This window comes from Apteryx rowi, unplaced genomic scaffold, assembly GCF_003343035.1.
Source record: "Apteryx rowi isolate R43461 unplaced genomic scaffold, aptRow1 scaffold_20, whole genome shotgun sequence".
Classification (NCBI taxonomy): domain Eukaryota; kingdom Metazoa; phylum Chordata; class Aves; order Apterygiformes; family Apterygidae; genus Apteryx; species Apteryx rowi.
In genome coordinates this window covers 1,560,949-1,577,707 of record NW_020448308.1, presented here as the reverse complement: position 1 = coordinate 1,577,707, position 16,759 = coordinate 1,560,949, and the positions used below count along the sequence as shown (strand labels likewise).

Here is a 16,759-nt window from a genome sequence, read left to right as displayed (position 1 = left end):
GCTAATAACGAGTCATTGGGACTGTCCACCATCTCAGAGATGCTGCAGTTTGTAGCTGCACCTCCGTTTCTTTGTGCTGTTATGTCTTGGTGTTAATCACACAATTCAGGCAAATCTCTAACTAGGAAATTTTCTTGTTAAAGTCGCAAAGACTGATGGTTCCAGACAGCAGCTCCCTTCAGGCTGCTGAGGAAACAATAGCTTCTCAGAGCTGAAGAACAGTCTTAAAAAGTGGCAAAGCTACCATAAATCACAATCTGCAGGAGAAGGCTTTGCATTTTAGCATGCTGCTAAAGGAAGTGAGCCTGGGAAAGAGAAGTTGTTGCATGCGACTTGGCTTTTTACCTGTCAAGGCGGGGAAGCGGGGCAATAAGGATTATGGCAGAGCTGTTGTTTGCAGAGCAGCTGTGGCTCAGCCTGGCTCAGGATCTGAGTGGGGACCTGAGAAGCTTGTGTGCAACCCGTTTGGGTCTGTAGGTTTGGACAGGTGTGAGTGATTACAGCTTAGCGGTGCTGCTGGTGAAAAGGAGAGAATCCAGCTCCCTCCCACAATGCCAGAGCTGTCTCAGTGGAGTTCAGGGGAAATAAAAAGATGGCATAAGCCTGTTTGAGAAAGTCAGCGAAGATCTCGCAGGAGCAGGTCTGTGGAATGAGGTGACAATTTTACGCACTCAGTTTTCAAGGTGGAACTGTGCTTTTGGGCTTGGATAGCAGCTGTGGAATGTGAGCAGAAAGTCAGTAGCAAGCCCTCACTTTCATGTGTGATTGAGATATATATAAATATAAAAATTTTTTTACCCCCCCCCCCAAAAAATCTGTAGCTACTGACAGTCCCAATTCCTTTAAAAAAATAAAATAAATGCAAAACAGAAAAACACCCTCACCCTTTCCCCCCTTTCTAGTAGAACAGGGATGTGCTATTTACTTTCTAGAAGCAGCATTGATTGATAGTGTGCACAGGACCTCAAGCTGTCTGGAAGCATCAAGTTTAAAATCAAAGTATTTACTTGCTGCTTACGTTAATCCTTACTGGTAGTGTCAGTTGGAATTGTAGGTAAAAGAAGCTGAAGAAATTTCCATAGGGCTTTTTGGTACATTTGGCAACCCAATAGAAAGCCTCTTGTACTCTTTCCTTTCTGCCCTCTCTCCTCCCATAAATTCTGTTCTTCTAAGCTTACATCTGTGTGGGTCTTTTCTGCAAACAACAGACAAAAGAAAACAAAGAACTAAACTGAAACAAAACAAAAACAGTGCAATTATGAAGCCACAGCAAATTAGCAGGGTAGAACCTCAAAATGCTTTCGTCTTTTTCTTCTTTTTTGTATTAATTAGATTTCACCTCGATATTTAATTTCATTTGTCTGTGCAGCTGGTGCTTTTGAAGTTGATGTGATGTAGGTATGATTGAAGGCAGATTGGGCCTTCATTATTTTTAGCTTGCACATGATGGAAATGCTCTAATTCTTTGACAGTTGCTGCTGTTCTCCACTGTCAGCAAAATGGCAACTACAATAGCTCTGGGCTTCCATTTTGTCTAAGATACCTCCTGTTTCTAGCGACCAAAGGAAAATATTTTCTTTCCCAATGCATCCTGGAGTAGCAATGTTGCATTTTCAGGAGTAGGGCAGATTAAGCCAGAAGACAGCGGATTGATCAAGAGCACAGAGCGCAGTTTGGGGAATTGTGTGTGCATGGTCACACCTAGGAGGTGCCTCCTTCAGACTGGTGGGTTTTGCAGCTTGAGATTCAAGAGATCCTATCCATTGATTCCTGCATTAATCCCCAGTGAGGATGGATGATACTTAATCCTTTTGTGCTGTTCTTGAACAGTGTCTTTGAGGGAGCCACCATAGCCCATCTGGAAGATGAATTATTTTTTTTAGCTGCCCTTTTGCGAGGCCTTCTTGCCCTTTTCCTGTGCTTTGTTTCATTTAGGATTTTGTGGGGGAAGGTAGGATGGTAGAGGGACAAATCGAGGAAACCAAGTCAAAGGACTTGCAATCGTTCAGAGGCTGCAGTTCAACTATTTCTGCCATACATGCTTTCTTGTCATCTCCCAACTGGCAGGTCAGCTTTTCCGAGTTGGACATGGGACAGTCCCATGTGGATGGCTAGCCCCAAAGACTCCTGATGTGACTGGTTTGCTGCAACATGCCCTCAATGAGAAATCTCCCCTTCCACAGCAACATACTGCTGATAGAGCAAGCTGTTAAATGCAGTTTAAGTATTACAGAGTGTCTTGACCCTTAGCTAATAAGTTTAGTTTGAGAAAGTAACCACTTAACTGTCACCAGCTGGAAGGCACCTACTTTAATGCTGAAGGCTGCATGTTGTTTAGATTTAAATTATCTTGGGAATTTAACTCTTGCATTGCAGCTGACAAAGAAGAACATCATCTGGAGGAAGCCCAGCTCTGAAAGTGGATGCAGATTTTGCTCCTCACTTGGCTCTTAGTTTACTGAGGTGGGGATGGCAGCTTCCAATCCATTTCCTTTTTAAACTTGACACTGCTCAGGGGTCTTCCACCTTCCCTTCACTACCTTCCCTTCAAACAAAGGCATGCCAGCCTCTGAAAGGTCTCCAGTTCCTTTCCTGTTGTTGTAGAACTGTGACCAGCTAGTTGAGTAGATGGTTAAAAATCACCAGTTGTACCAGGACTTTCTAAAGGGTTTCTTGCAACTTTCTTGGACAGAGAAAGAGACTTGATGCAAACAAGTCTGGTGAATTTAACTGCCAGTAGATGCTAATTTTTATTTTTCAGTTTGGGGCTTTTTTTGTTTTGTTTAAACTGGCGCCCAAGCCTAGGACAGGAAATGAATCCACTGAGCCACCCAGTCTGCTGACTGCTGATATAAAGAACATATGGATGAGGGCAGTGCAGAGGTGAAGTGGTTTAGCTATTGCAATCATGCATCAAGCTGATTGATTTGAATCCAAGATGACGCTGACATTTCAACTCAGCCTTTTTTCTATATGGCTGAAAGTTCAAAGGCAAGCGAAATCTCTGGGGAGAGGAAAAGTGTCCCTAGGAAGTTCAGGGGCTCAGCACTGCCTTAGAGCTACCCAGCCAGGCAAGATCTTATTTTTCTTTACAAATCTCACATAGGTTTTTTTCTTGTTTGTTTGTATTGCTTGAATTTGGGACAGTAGCCAGTATCCTATTTACCCCAGAAGCAAATTGACAGGAGACAGCTTAACTGTTTGGGCAAAAAGCAGCTCCAGAGTAACTGTGTAACACTAAAGTGATGCTATTGTGTCTGAGAGTCCTACTCTTATTTATTTATTTATTGCGGGGGGCGGGGGGAGGGGGAGGAGGAGAAGTTGAGCACCCATCTTCAGAAATAGTTTAAATTGAGAATTTGCTTTTCTGGTCACTTCAGTTCCTGGAATAATTTTTATCTGCTTTTAATAACAACTGTTGTTTGTGTGCTATCATCCTGATATTGTCAAACCCATTAGATTCCCATGCGCATATAGGTTTCAAAGCAGAGTAAGAAAATGAGGCCTTTGGTGCTCTTGGTGTGATAGAGTGCAAAAACCTTCTCTTTTTACTGCTGACTCAGAAGGATTCTTGTTCTCAGGAGGGGAAAGGCAGAACAGCAATACAGGGAAAATCTTGTGCTAGCAAATGCAGTTATGAGGTAGAATTTGCTGGGGCCATGAGAATATCCTTCCTTTTAGAGGGCTTTAATGGTCATTCAAACTTTCAGGTATTTAGTTTTGCATCTCAGCTTTAAAATGCAGCTGATGTTAAATACGGTATTGATGAGACCTCATTTCTCCAGGTCTTGGTTTACTTTGCTGTGGCCCGTTAAACACAGAACTGTCAATCTACGTGAAAACAAGATGCGAAGACTGTAGAGTAACGTTGCCCATAACAGTCCAGTAGTTCTCTCCAGGAGCTGAGATTGTGAATTTTCCTTGTTCCAGTACTTCAGTTCCTTCTTGTTCCTCCTTGTTCCTTATTGCTCAGCTGCTGCTGAGCGTTTTTCATCTTGCTCTTAGAAACTGGCAAATTGTAAGAGAAGAACAGTGAGAGTCGAGTGAGGCATTGCACCATATATTCCTGTTGCTCTTAAATACTAGTACGGTGGTGTTTTCCCATTTAAGCAGAGCCCAACTCCTGTCATAATCAAAGCAAAAATGTCCGTTTGAACAGTGAAACACTCCCAGAGGTTATCTCAGTGCTGTCTGGCCAACAGGGCAGCTCTATGTTGCAAATGCGCTGTGAATGAAGGTACCTTCCAGTCCAGTTTGGATCTAGCTAATACAAGCCAGCATGGATCCTTGCACAGATACAGCTCTTTACTAGAGACTGTTTCTGTATATCCCTTGGTAAAATTTGACTTTAAAAAGAGATCTCAAAGTGAGAGCAAAATCCAACATTTGGTTCTGCAGCACACTTATTTCTAAAAATTTCATTCTAAAATTTATTTTGAAAGTTTAATGATTATTAGAAGTTACAAGTGTTTATGCAAATAAATGTTATAGATTGTTGTTTGGAGCCTGAACTTCCTAATAATTACCTAGTTAGTAAAGCAATTGGTAAGCAGGTAGTAAAAATGTGGTAACTAATTCCATGTAAACCAACCTTCAAAAAAAGTTTCATAAAAACCCATCAAAACCATGGTAATCACCTGTGATGGAATTGTTGATGCATGAAAGCAGCTTTCAGAGAGTGGTGTTTGTGTATATAGTGTATATAGATGTTAGATAGTATCTGCTCTAATGTTTTCTTCCATAGCAGTGTTTTCTCAATTCATTCAAAACATTGTTATACTTCTGGCTGCTTGTGGTTCTGGTGGCCTTTTCAGTGTAAGAAAGAAGGTCCACCAGAAGTTTCCCAAACTACTCTGTGATATATCATCCAATTTCTGTCTACTACCATCACTACACTGACCACTCAGCAACCTCTGGGTTCAGGCATAACATTTGTGTCACTCTTGATCAAATTTTCTGAGGAGTTCCTGGACTGTGTGGTCACTGCTGGAAGAACATGCAGCCTGCTGAGAGAGCTTTCTGGCATCAGTGCTGAGTGACTCCTTAAACAATTTCTAAATATTCATTTTTCTCTTTTGATACAGGGTCAAAAAAAAGAAAAAAATCCCATTACAGGATTCCAAAGACTTTGACACTGCATTCCAGCAAATGAGTCTGTCTGTCTTTTTTTTTTGGGGGGGGGGGGATGTTTTTAATCTGAACAGGGAGAACTGTATTCAGCACCTAATGTCAAAATATTTGGATTGCTAAATATCTACAGATGTTATCTTAAAATAATTAGAAAAGCTGTATGCCATACTGTTACATTCTCTCCCCCCCTTTTTTTTTAATTTCCATCAAATTACTCTCGTGTCAAGAATCATTTTTAGTTTATTCGCTTGCTTTCTCAAACATATTGGATGCTTGTGCAAGCTTTATGTTTCTCTTAACTATGTGTTTCTTAACTTAAAAGTGACAGACCCATCTATTCTTAGTTAATGGCTTTCCTATTTATTTGCATTATTTCTAATCAGGAATGGACATAACCTTAACTTAGGGCTAACCCAGGACAAGGCTGCTAGGCAAGGTACTGATATGCTGTTCAGGATATACTGAAATACCGTAGGCTTTTTGTGTGTCTACCCTTTGTTACTCCTTTCTCATCAGACTGGCTGGATTCTACCAAATGCTATCTGGAAAGAGGCAAACATCCTGGGCATCTTTACCAACTCCTGCTTTGTCGTAGGTGCTTGTATAACTAACTGACAGTTGTGTTTTCTGGGGAGAGGTGAGGTGAGTGAGGGAAGATTAGAGTTGTAAAGGAAGTCCTGGGCTAGTTGATCTGAGCATCTGAGTTCCCCCTGTTTTGGAAGAGCAGGCTCTAGTGGATATCAGGAGCGAGGTACAGCTGTTCCATGGCTCAGCAACTGTTGCTGCTAGGTGAGAAGTTTTCTCTTCACTGTCCTTGCAACTGTCTTTGGTGTATGAAGACAAGTGGAGTAGCAATCATGATCCTGGAATTGTAGGGAAGACCAAAGATGGTGACTTGCTAGAATAGATTGTCCATAGAATTGGGTAGAGTCTTCATTTTTGAAAGATATCAATTATGCCTGTTAGAGATGACACAGGTTGGTTCTGCCTGAGAGCTGGGAGTCTCTTGAGGTTCTTTTTTGCTGTTTCAACGACAGCAGCTAAGTACTGGCATGCTGAGCTACGTTAGGAGCGACTTGTCAAGAATGTTGTCAGTCAGTGTTTGTAGCTCCTATTTGCAATGCTGGTTTCATTGAAGCCTGCTTTGAATACTTACCATCTTAAAAAAAGAAAAAGGGTAGCAATCTGAAGAAGCTCAGCAAAGCAGATAAAAAAACCAAGTAAGGAAAGACCTACAGAAAGAGAGAGAGATTTCTTTAGAGAGTTATAATGTGTTGCTCCCACGAGTAAATAAGCAAAATTCTCAAGCCCCTGCCCACTAGAAGTCAGCCTAGAGGGTCATGGGGTTCTCTTTGAACTCCGCTATGAACCTGTAAAGAGAGCCGGGGGAAAAAAAAGCAGGCCTTTGACTTGTATGCCAGAAGGGAATTGGTTCTTGAATGGCAGATGCCACCAATTCATTTTCATCTGTGGTGCTGGTATTGTTTTATCAAATTAGGACTCCCTGATGGGAGAACATCGAACACAGAGGAGAAATGAAGCATGGAAACTTTGGGTACTGCATTTCTCTTGTTGTGACCAAACAAAGATTCAGCCATGGCGGATCTGAAAGCTTTTAGAAAGTATTTGCTAGTAGATTTCTGCAAACACTCACAGACATCTCTGGCTGACCAGTTAGATATTGAAACTGTTACACCCAAGTGAGGTCTTGAATCACTTGGGAATAAAAACTGAGAGACCTGGGTTCTGAAGAACCTATACACTCTCTTAAAAGTGTTTACTTCCTTGTCATAATCCTTAGTGCCTACTTCAGTCTGTTTACCTCAGTACTTTCTTGCATAGAGAATCCCTTCAGTGCTTCTGTCTTCCCCAAGAAGACTCACTTATTTCCCACTCATCCCCACACTGATGGCTCTTCAATTTGTTTGAGGCCATTAGAAGTGTGTAGTTCTGTCCCACATGTGAGGCTGGTATTGTCACAGTCTCTGGGGTAATGGATCTATCTCATGAACTCCTAAACCTGCTTAGGATTTGGAGGTAATTTTGAAAGATAGTGCTTTTTTGTGGGGGCTCATCTCACCTAAATGTGGGCATATAAAACAGTTCAGAGGAGCTTTCTTCTTGTTTCTTCTTGACCCTGAATGGAGTTTAGGTGGTGAGAAGGAGGCAAGCATCTCTGTGTGGTGGGTGTTCAGAGCCTGGAGAGGTGTCCCACATGACATACTGGCTACTTTCACAGGTGGCTGGCCTGTATGAGAGGACTGGATCCTTTAATTTCTAGTGTCCAAATCTTGAGACACCGTCTGATGCCTTCTACTGTTTGCCACCTGCTTCCCTCACTTTTGTGGCTTAAAAAAAGCCAAAAGGTTGGGGGAATAGCTAAGCCATCCTTTCTGTCCAGGATAAGGACTTTGGACTGATGTAGAGCATGATGGAAAGCTTGTGCTGCTGCTCCCTATGTTGTGTCCTCCTTTTGGAAAAGGAGGACTTGACAAGTCATGCTGTCAATCCTGCAAACATAGTACCAAAGTTATGAAAAACATTCTCCTGAAAAACTCCACCCTATTCCTCTTCTCTGCAGAAATTCCCATCAGAGATGGTGGAGGAGGGGTGGGGTTTTGTTTATAACAAAGTTAGCATTTTTCCAAGTGTACACCACAATTCCAGTGGCATATGGAAGTGCTAACCAGAGAAATAGTTCTTAATTAGTATCCACTATTTGTCTCAGTGCCTTTCAAGTGAATGGTGGATAACAATGGAAGAAGAATTAAAACCGCCCCCTGAAGCTGTATATAACGCATCTCCGAGACTCGTTTCTGGTGTATCTCTGTATCTGAGGTTCCTTGCTGCTATAATAACTTGTGTGTTTCTATCGGGAATAGGAGATGATGCTTAGGATGCCTTTAGAATGAAATGTCTGCAGTTGGAAGGGGCAGCAATGAAGAGTATCTTTTTTTCTTTCACAGGCTTTTTCAAAGCTATTGCCTGTTTATCAAGCTGTTTTGTGTTTAATTTTTTGAGCATAGCACTTATGAAATTACAGCTCCCTCCCTACTGCTTTTCAAGAGCTTAGTTATGAAACATGTGGACTTAATGTTGCTGTCAAACAGTGTTGGATTGGGTGGTTTCCTGAGGAAGAGCTTGTTGAATTTAACCCAGGAAAATCCTTAAGGTGCTAAGAAATGCCTGGTATACAGAGTGCCATCTCTTTTCCTATGAGTCAGGTAATTTATTTTTTAATCTATCCTGGAAGTCTGGCCCTCACAGCAATTGAGATTTGTGCAGGTATAAATATGCAGGTGAGGATAGGGGTTGGTGGAAGAGAGGGGAAAGCTCCTGTTCTTCATTTCTAATGTAACCTTCACCTCTAGCTATGGTTCTGGATTCAGAATCCTGCTGCCATCCCTTATTTCTATCTTGTCGTGTGATGGAGGAGAGAACGTGCTTTGCACCACATGAGCTTTAAGATTCTTGTATGGAGCTCTTCTAATAATGAGTTGTCACTTTGCGTGTGTGTTGGAGGAATATTTGTACTGCTGAGCTTTCAAGACATGAGAGTGAAGGAAATTTCTTAAGACAGGAGGAGACTTCATTGCCAGGTTTTCATAGACGGCAGAGGGAGAGGATATATTAGATCATCTATTCTGTCCTTGTAAGGCCAACGTATTCTTTTCAAAAATAGTTTTCGAATAATTTTAAACAAAGCTGTTGACAGTGCAAGCTGTTTTCTTGTGTAAGTAGGAAGAAGGGCACAAGGTACTGCAAGAAGAAGGGGGAAGACTGAGGAAGGCCACAGAGTACACTGGGAGCTGTGCAGCTGGTGGCAAGCCGAACTGGAACCAAGCTTTGGGGCGAGGCAGATGGAAATCTTGCCGTCCCTTCTTTAGGGATTCTTTCTGTGTGTTTCCCTCTTTAATACAGGTTTTTCTTTAGATGAGTTAATGCAATTGGTACGATAACGTTTGTGTTTTCCGTGATAACTAATTCCAGTTGTGGGCTGTTCCAAAACATTAACGCACTGGAGAGTTCATGCAAGTGCGGCACCTAAGCAGGCTAAGGCTCATCCACGCAAATGCCTTCTTCAGGTGGAAGAGATTCACTGGGAAGCGGAAGAGATTCGCTGGGGACCTAAAAGGTCATAACTATTCTGGGATGCTTTGCCATGTGGGCAACCCGATGCTTTCAAAATGTAAGTTAAATATTTGAAGAGTGTGGGGTTTTTTGTTTGTTTTTTTGTTTGTTTTTTTAATTAGCTGATTTTTGTATTGTTTCATGCCTCTAATTGTTTTAGCTCTTTGGACAGGGTGGAAGAATGAAGTTTTTAGGTTAGGCTATGTTTTATTTTGGGTTGACATCTTTATTGACCTGAGATGTGTTGTCCCTTCAGAACCTGACACTGCTGCCATCCTGGGTTCAGTTGAGATAGTTGGTTCATGTCTTTTGTATTTATTTATACTCCTGAGAAGCTGCAAGTTGTTCAGTTCAGATGATCAGAGCATTAGTGGTGAGAAACCAGATCCATCACAAAAGCAACAAGGAACTCCTGAACAAAACTTGGAAATCTAACAGACAAAGCTGGACTTTCTCAAAGGGGACCATGTTGCAGATGATTTCCAAGTCCTCATGGAAAATGAATCAGGTATTATTTTATGCCCCACTCCCAGTGTTGTACCCTCTGCAGTTTGAGGGAAAGGGGTATGTGTTTGTATAGGCTTTAGAAACCTAACCCAAAAGATCATTGATAACCCAGATACTACTTAGAGGCTTGGTAATGCATTCTTATAAGAGCATGCTATGGTAGTAGGGAAGGAATTACTGCTATCGGAAGGGATGGATGTGTGGGCTAAGTGCTGGGTCTCTGCAGTGGACACAGAGCTTATAGCTTTCCAGGAGCCCTTCCAAACAAGGCTGTAGTAGCAACAATTTTATGTGAATGCATATGTCAAAGATCTGGGGTTCTCTTTCTTAGAGAAGCTGAACTCCATGGGCTTACGCAGCATTTCTCCCTTCCTGTTGCAGTAGTGGGCATCTGGGTAACTATTGTTCTGTATCCCCAAGGTGTTCTGCATAATAGTGAGTGAAGCATTTTGACCCAGCCTTTTGCTCCGTTTTTAGACACCGCTTAGCGGTGGCATTTAACAGCTGTGATGTATAGCTGTATGAACCTTTGAGATACATTTTAACAAACATCTCTAAATGTTACTAGGGAGGGTATACTATTGTGTCATTTAGTCAAGATTCAGAAAGAAAATCAAAGCTTCCTTTCCGCCAGTGCTACGCACTAAAATTGTAAAGACTGTTAGGACAGCCACGAATGAATTTGTATTGGCACCACCTCTCTCAAAAGGCCATAATGAAAGGTGGACTTTTTGACCTGTTGAAAAAGTTAATAAATACAACTCTGGCTGAACAAGGAGAGGCCTAGAAGCCAGGACCCCTCAAAGCAAGCCCTCTGCCTGCAGCTCCCTCTGTGTCATCTGGAGCATCTGGTTCCATCTGCAGTGGTGTGTGATGAGTGAGAAGTTTCAGCAAATGTCACATCACATAAAGGCTGTTCTTCATCCTGAGCTGCTGTAGCACCTTATGATGACTTCATAAGCAGTGGAAACTCATTTTCAGAAGTGGGGCTTGCAACTGAAGTTGGGATAGCAAACCCAGGAGTAGGACCAGAGGTGGGTTTGCCAGAGTAGCTTGCGATTGCACAGTTTCAAGCTTTGTAAAAGACTTTGAGGTGAAAGCAAGAGGTAGGAGTCAAATTCTCTTGTTGCTGAATCCTGGACTTCCATTCTTTCCTCAAGTCTCTGTTAACAAAAGAGGAACCAAATGTGTTCCTCCAAATAATTTCTAGTTGAGTTTCATTTCAGTTTAATACTGAAAAATACTAGGCAAAAGCTTGTTCATGGCAAGTCATGCCAACATCAGGTCTTCTCTCGATGAGCTAGTAAGCAGGATAAAGGCAGCAGAGCTAGAGCAGTTCCATTTGGGAAGCTACAGGAATGTGTGCTAGATGGAACAACTTCAAAATACACAGTCAGTTCACTCAAAACAAACCCTGCAATGTAATTAGTAGGGGTTCAGACTGTGTCAGTTTGGGTGGAAGTGTCAAATGGAGTTACACCAGGGACTGTTCTCAGTCCAGTGCGGCTTGATATTTCATTTAAAAGTTGGTGGGAGGAATGGAGGGAGCCCCCTAATCAGATCTGTGCGTGTTACACAGCTGAGCAGTACTGGGAATACATGGTAGACTAGGATTAAAAGGCAGTCAAATCTTGATTAAATTTTAGAATTGGGCAGAAATCCATAATGTAAGATTTGGTCAGACATGTGACCAGTGAATCACAGGGGCAGGAATAATCAAATGCACAAATCTTGAATGGAAGGTGACTCGCAAGGTAGCAGGATCCCAAGGGAGGGGCTGAGGTTTGTGGAAGAGGTTGGAATGAAGCTCTGCTCAGAAGTTGCTATAAGCTCGGGGGAAGAAATGTTGTCTTGGAGTCTGATGCTACAGATACTCTGACCAGGTGTAATGCTTACTGCTAATGTATCCATGAGACTGTGCCTGACGCACAGCATTTAGAATCTCCTCTATGTTTATGTACAGGGGTGCCTGCGAGTGTATGTGTCAGTGTTTCTCACAGCAGTCAGATTTCAAGAGTTACAATAACTTCTGCCTTGTGAGCCCTCGATTCATCTGAAAGTTAGTCTTAATTGGTGTTACAGATTTGAGCCTCAAGAACTTGAATATTGTTAGTTTTGCTGTGTCAATGTGAAGGAAGGTATATGGCTGGGAAAGGACTATACCTTTCGTAGTTAACATTTGAGTATCTCATACCGTTACATAATTAGATTGGTTAACTGATTATTAGCTAGTTAGGTACACTTATATATGCAATTAAAAACAGCAACAGCACAAATAGACTTTCCTAAAAATAACATAATTGGTAGCCATCAAGGGCTAACTTTTTTGTTTTCCAAAAACTGGACGAGAAGGGAATGCAGAGTTATTATAATGAATACATGCATATGATTACGAAGAGTAGGAAACATTTAATCAGTTCACAAGCATAACATTGCAAAACATCATGATTGTCACTGCAGCACAGAGAACATTTGTTGGATGGGTTTGTAGCAACTTTACAGTTCTTAAATAAATGAAAGTTGGAAAAAAAAAAACTTGCTGGTGAACTTTCCAAGGACATCAGCTCTGATTCTATCCACCATGAAGCTAGATTTCAAACAACATTTAAAGGACTTCATCAAAGTGGATTAGAGTTTGAAACATCACCATTTAGACAGGTCGTATTAGGTTCCTCAACCGCCAAAGCAGGAAAAACAAAGGAATGGCTCTGTGAAATCCCCAGTGAAGAAGTTCATTAAGGACCGTGATAAATTTCATTCTGGACTCATAACATATGCTTCTCACCCGGGCTCCTGATTTGTCTTCTCCTTGGATAATGCATCTAAATCCACAAGTAACATGCAAGTTTGCATTTCATTTTGAGCCCAGCAGGCATACGGCAATGAGATTACGAGACCTTTCCAAGTTAGCCTGGAGGGACTTGTTGGCTACAGTTTGGATTTCTGGCAAGCAGCTTACTCCAGCTCTTTTCTGTAATAAACTCAGGATTCAGTCCCTGGCCTCTTATAGATATTGAGCACTGTTGCGTGTCTCTGGATAATCAGTCACTGGAAAGGCACAGATGTTTTGAGATGCGTAGCAATGGGTGCAGCATATAAGAAAGGCAACATCAGGGTCATACTACAGATGCAGCCACATCTTACGTGTTCTTTCTTGACAGGAAAATTCTTGTAACATTTGCTGATTTCTGGTTGCTAATGCCACTAAACAAATAATGCAAAAACTACTATTGTTTGTGACTTTTTATTTGCTGTTCATTAAGCCTTCCAGTGCCATGGATAGCTGATGCATCTGCTGCAGACAGATCCAATACTAGAGCATTATGACAATGGACAGAGTGGAGTACAGCATTGCCCAAGGCAGGGGCTCAAATTCACTGGGGAGCGATTTTAAGAAAGTCAGCAGGATTATAGAAATATGGAGCTAGAAGAGGTCCTAGCCTTTGCATAGTTGTGGAGATATCAAGAGATGGTTCAAGAAATGCCTGCAAATTTCTCTTTTATTTTCCTGTAAATGTCTATATGAATACACTCCTACTTATGCAAACACAAAAGGGAGGGGGGAAACCAAACAAACCCAGTGAGGATTTGAAATTCAGTCTTTTATTTGTTTATAAATGAAATTGTAGCAATAATGCCTAGGAAGTCTTTGCTGCGCATCCATTGCGGGAAGTGCTGGATTTTGTGTTAATTTGCTAGGTGGTCCTTCATTTTAAAAATCCTTGAGGAACTTTGGTCCAGGCCAGCCCATCCATCATGGCAGGTGGACTTTAACTAGACTGCTTCCTGCTGCCAGTGATTATGCCGAGTCTGGCTCCCTAGATCAAGTGCTAGAGGTTTCTGTTGAAGGTTTCAGGTCTTCTTCTCATAGAGAAAGAAGGAGAATGTTTCTACAGCACAAGCTGTAGAACTGCTCTGGTAGCGGTGAGATAGTGTTGGAGATTGTGAAATATCTTGGTTAATTAGTTCTTCTCCAGTGGCCAAATTGAATGACAGATTAAAAAAAAACCTATTGCTGTTGCCAGCCAGTGGTGTTTTTTAGCTTAAAGAGTAGAGGCCTGTGGTAAAGGTTCTGGTTTTCTCTTTACTAGTAGCGGGAGTTGTTAAATACATACAACTCGGCACTCATCTAGTGATGGCTCCAAATGCTATAGCTAGTTGTCTTGCTGCAGGGATTTGCACTGTGAAGTATTATAGTCCATTAAATAAGGGGAACAAGTTATTCCTATACTTGGATTATTTGATCTTTTCAAACTTACCCTCAAGTGATTAAGCAAACAGTGGCTTTTCCAGCGTTCTCCAGTTCTATTATCTGTTAAACACATCTCCCGGTGTGATCTGCCAGAGATGCCTTGAACACGGTCCTTCCGCTGTGTACTTGCTAGTCCTTGTGGAAACATAAATAAGCAGTTATTTCTATTACAGTTAGACTGTCTGGGTGGGATGGAGAGGATGGATACTGGTTTATGTTAAACATAAAGTCGAAGATTCTTGCTTTTGTCTTAATATTGGCACTCAAACAGCACAACAGCAGCTTTTTACTAGCTACAAAGAAAAATAAACAGTTTTCTTTACCATGTGAGTAGTTCAAGTTCTCTTACAGTGTGATGTGTCTGTACAAAGGTATCATTCCTGCCCTGTGCTTGTCTTAGGGAAGCAGAACGATGCCTAGCAGTAGCAGTCAGCACGATAACCGTAAAACTCTAAGCTCTTTACAGAACTGTGCAAACACCAAGGTCCTTTGTACACTTGATGGGGAACTTGAATGAAAATTTGGATGGCTCTATTAATATCTAGTAGCAGATTTTTTTCTAGAATGACTGTCCCTTGGCCCAGCCCTAGTCTCTTAGGCATTGGGCAAATGTGAATACTGTAAGCTCTGGAAGACAAAACGTTAGAGCTTGAATCTGTTTTTTGATTCAAGTTCAGCTATTAAGCTTTGGTCTTTGATTAAGCATGAGAGACAGCATAAAAGTCAGTTTAACTCTTCAAATTCATTAAAAGCTGTTAGGAGAAAGAAAAGACCATTTCTCTCAAGGATATCAAAAGCTGATCATCAATCAGTCCTTGTCTTTGCAGTTACGATGATTCTGGAGGAGGTGAGCCTCCCTTTTCCAATCTACATGGTTTTGTACCTTACTTATACCTCAAATCTCAAATCAGCAGAAACTGATCTTCACCTGGCTTTTTATGGAAGCTTGTAGAACTGTAAATTTGAATATATTTTGACAATAGACCTTATCAACCTTTGGTCACTGCAAGCTGGAATGATTTGAAAACCTGTATAACCTTTTGACCAAAGCTGGGCTGATGTTCAACATCTTTATCAAAAACTGAAGCCAGAACAACTCTGACTTCAGATTTTCATTACGAGCCAGCTGTAGACGCTAATGTGCACTCAAGTTAGGACAGAAGGATATAATGACTCAGCTGCGCCTTTTGGGCTGGAATGTGTTTGCTCCCTTGGGACTGTGTGAGGAGTGATGTTCTCACCATTGCTTTACACTTATCTACCACTGAAAAGCAGTGGCCACTTTCTACTCCTTTTCAGCACTGCTCACGAGCATCGGCTATTTCAGGGCAGCCTTTGCCAGCATGTGTCATTGATTTCTTTTCCTCTACAGCTCTCACCCTGGCCCTGAATTGCGTGACACGGTGTGGGCTGCTCAGTGTAAAAAGTCAGCGTAGCTCTGCACAAACCCTGTGTCGCAACTGTGTATGCCTGGTTTGTAGGTCCAGGTCTGAATCCCGGGTGTGCAGGTGATTTAAAGGCAGCCTGACCCATTGACGTGGGACTGGGAGTTGTATGTTAAATCTCTTGCTCTGGCACAGATGCTTGTGTGACTTGGCGTTGCATCAATATGGATTTATCCGCACTAGGATGCATTAGCTCTGCTTGTGCATGAACCAGCAGAATAGAAGCTAGCTTCAGTCTGGGTGCTATAATCAGTGTTCTACCTAGCCCTGTTAGTGCAGTACTATGAGCTGTCTTCCATTTGCTATTAGCATGCACATCATAAATGGTGTTCGTGAGCAGGTCTTGGATGAGCTACGTGTAAGAGGTAATCATTAAGTTTTTTCCTGACTAATGCAGATGATAGTTGGACGACTTATGTTTATGTATGTAGAAAAAGTGTAACAAAACTCATTGTGGGACCGTATGGAAGGGGAATGTGACTTTATTTTTAAATTTCTAAGTATATTGATTCTGCCCACTCGCACTTGTGACTATGACTGCTTGTGTACTCTGGACTGGATCACTTGTGTGGCATGGAGGATAACGGACACTGGTTGTCAGGTCCTATGTCTTCTGGGTCTTTCCAGACTGGTGATGACAACTGGATTTTGGGTAGGTTTTTTCTACTTTTTATATGACAACAATTGTTATGGTCTAACCTTTTGATTCAGTCTCTCTTACTTCATCCTCCATAAATCTTAAGAAGGGCTGCTGCCCCTTGTCTTTTTCTTTTTTTTTAAGCTTTTAGATAACTTTAGAGCTATAGTTTGTCTTCCCATTGGGATAATGGGAAGAGGAATGGTGCATACAGTATGATATAACCTTGGTACATATTTCATTCTTACAAGTGTTAATGTTGCTGTCACAAATCTCTGTGTGTGTGACGTACTTGTGCCTTTTGAAATGCAAGTTATGGACTATGATTTCCGTGCTATACACTTGCTGATCCAGTGTTGCCGATATGCTCCAGGTTTCTCTTTAGGACCTTTGTGTTGCCTTGGATTTGACTGCATGGGAGTTGCTCTGAACTTGCTGCCATAGAGACAGTTTTGGTGTGTACTGAGACATCCTCCTGGGTGCTCTGATCCTCGCTCCTGCTCCTCCTTGGCCGGTTCTCGGATCCAGCATGCCCGTGCTTAGAATGCCAGTAAAAAACGAACAAAAAAACCCGAAACCAAACAAAACCAGGTTGTGCTGTTTTTCCCCCCATTCTGATGTCTAAATTCCACTTTGCTGATGCAACAGTGTGCTTCA

At 41.8% G+C, this 16,759-nt stretch overlaps 1 protein-coding gene across 1 annotated transcript in view; it reads left to right on the top strand.

Moving 5' to 3' along the window:
• Window positions 1-16,759, top strand: part of COL26A1 (collagen type XXVI alpha 1 chain) — a 184,576-nt gene that overhangs the window by 38,122 nt on the left and 129,695 nt on the right. The gene's annotated exons all lie outside the window — the stretch shown is intronic.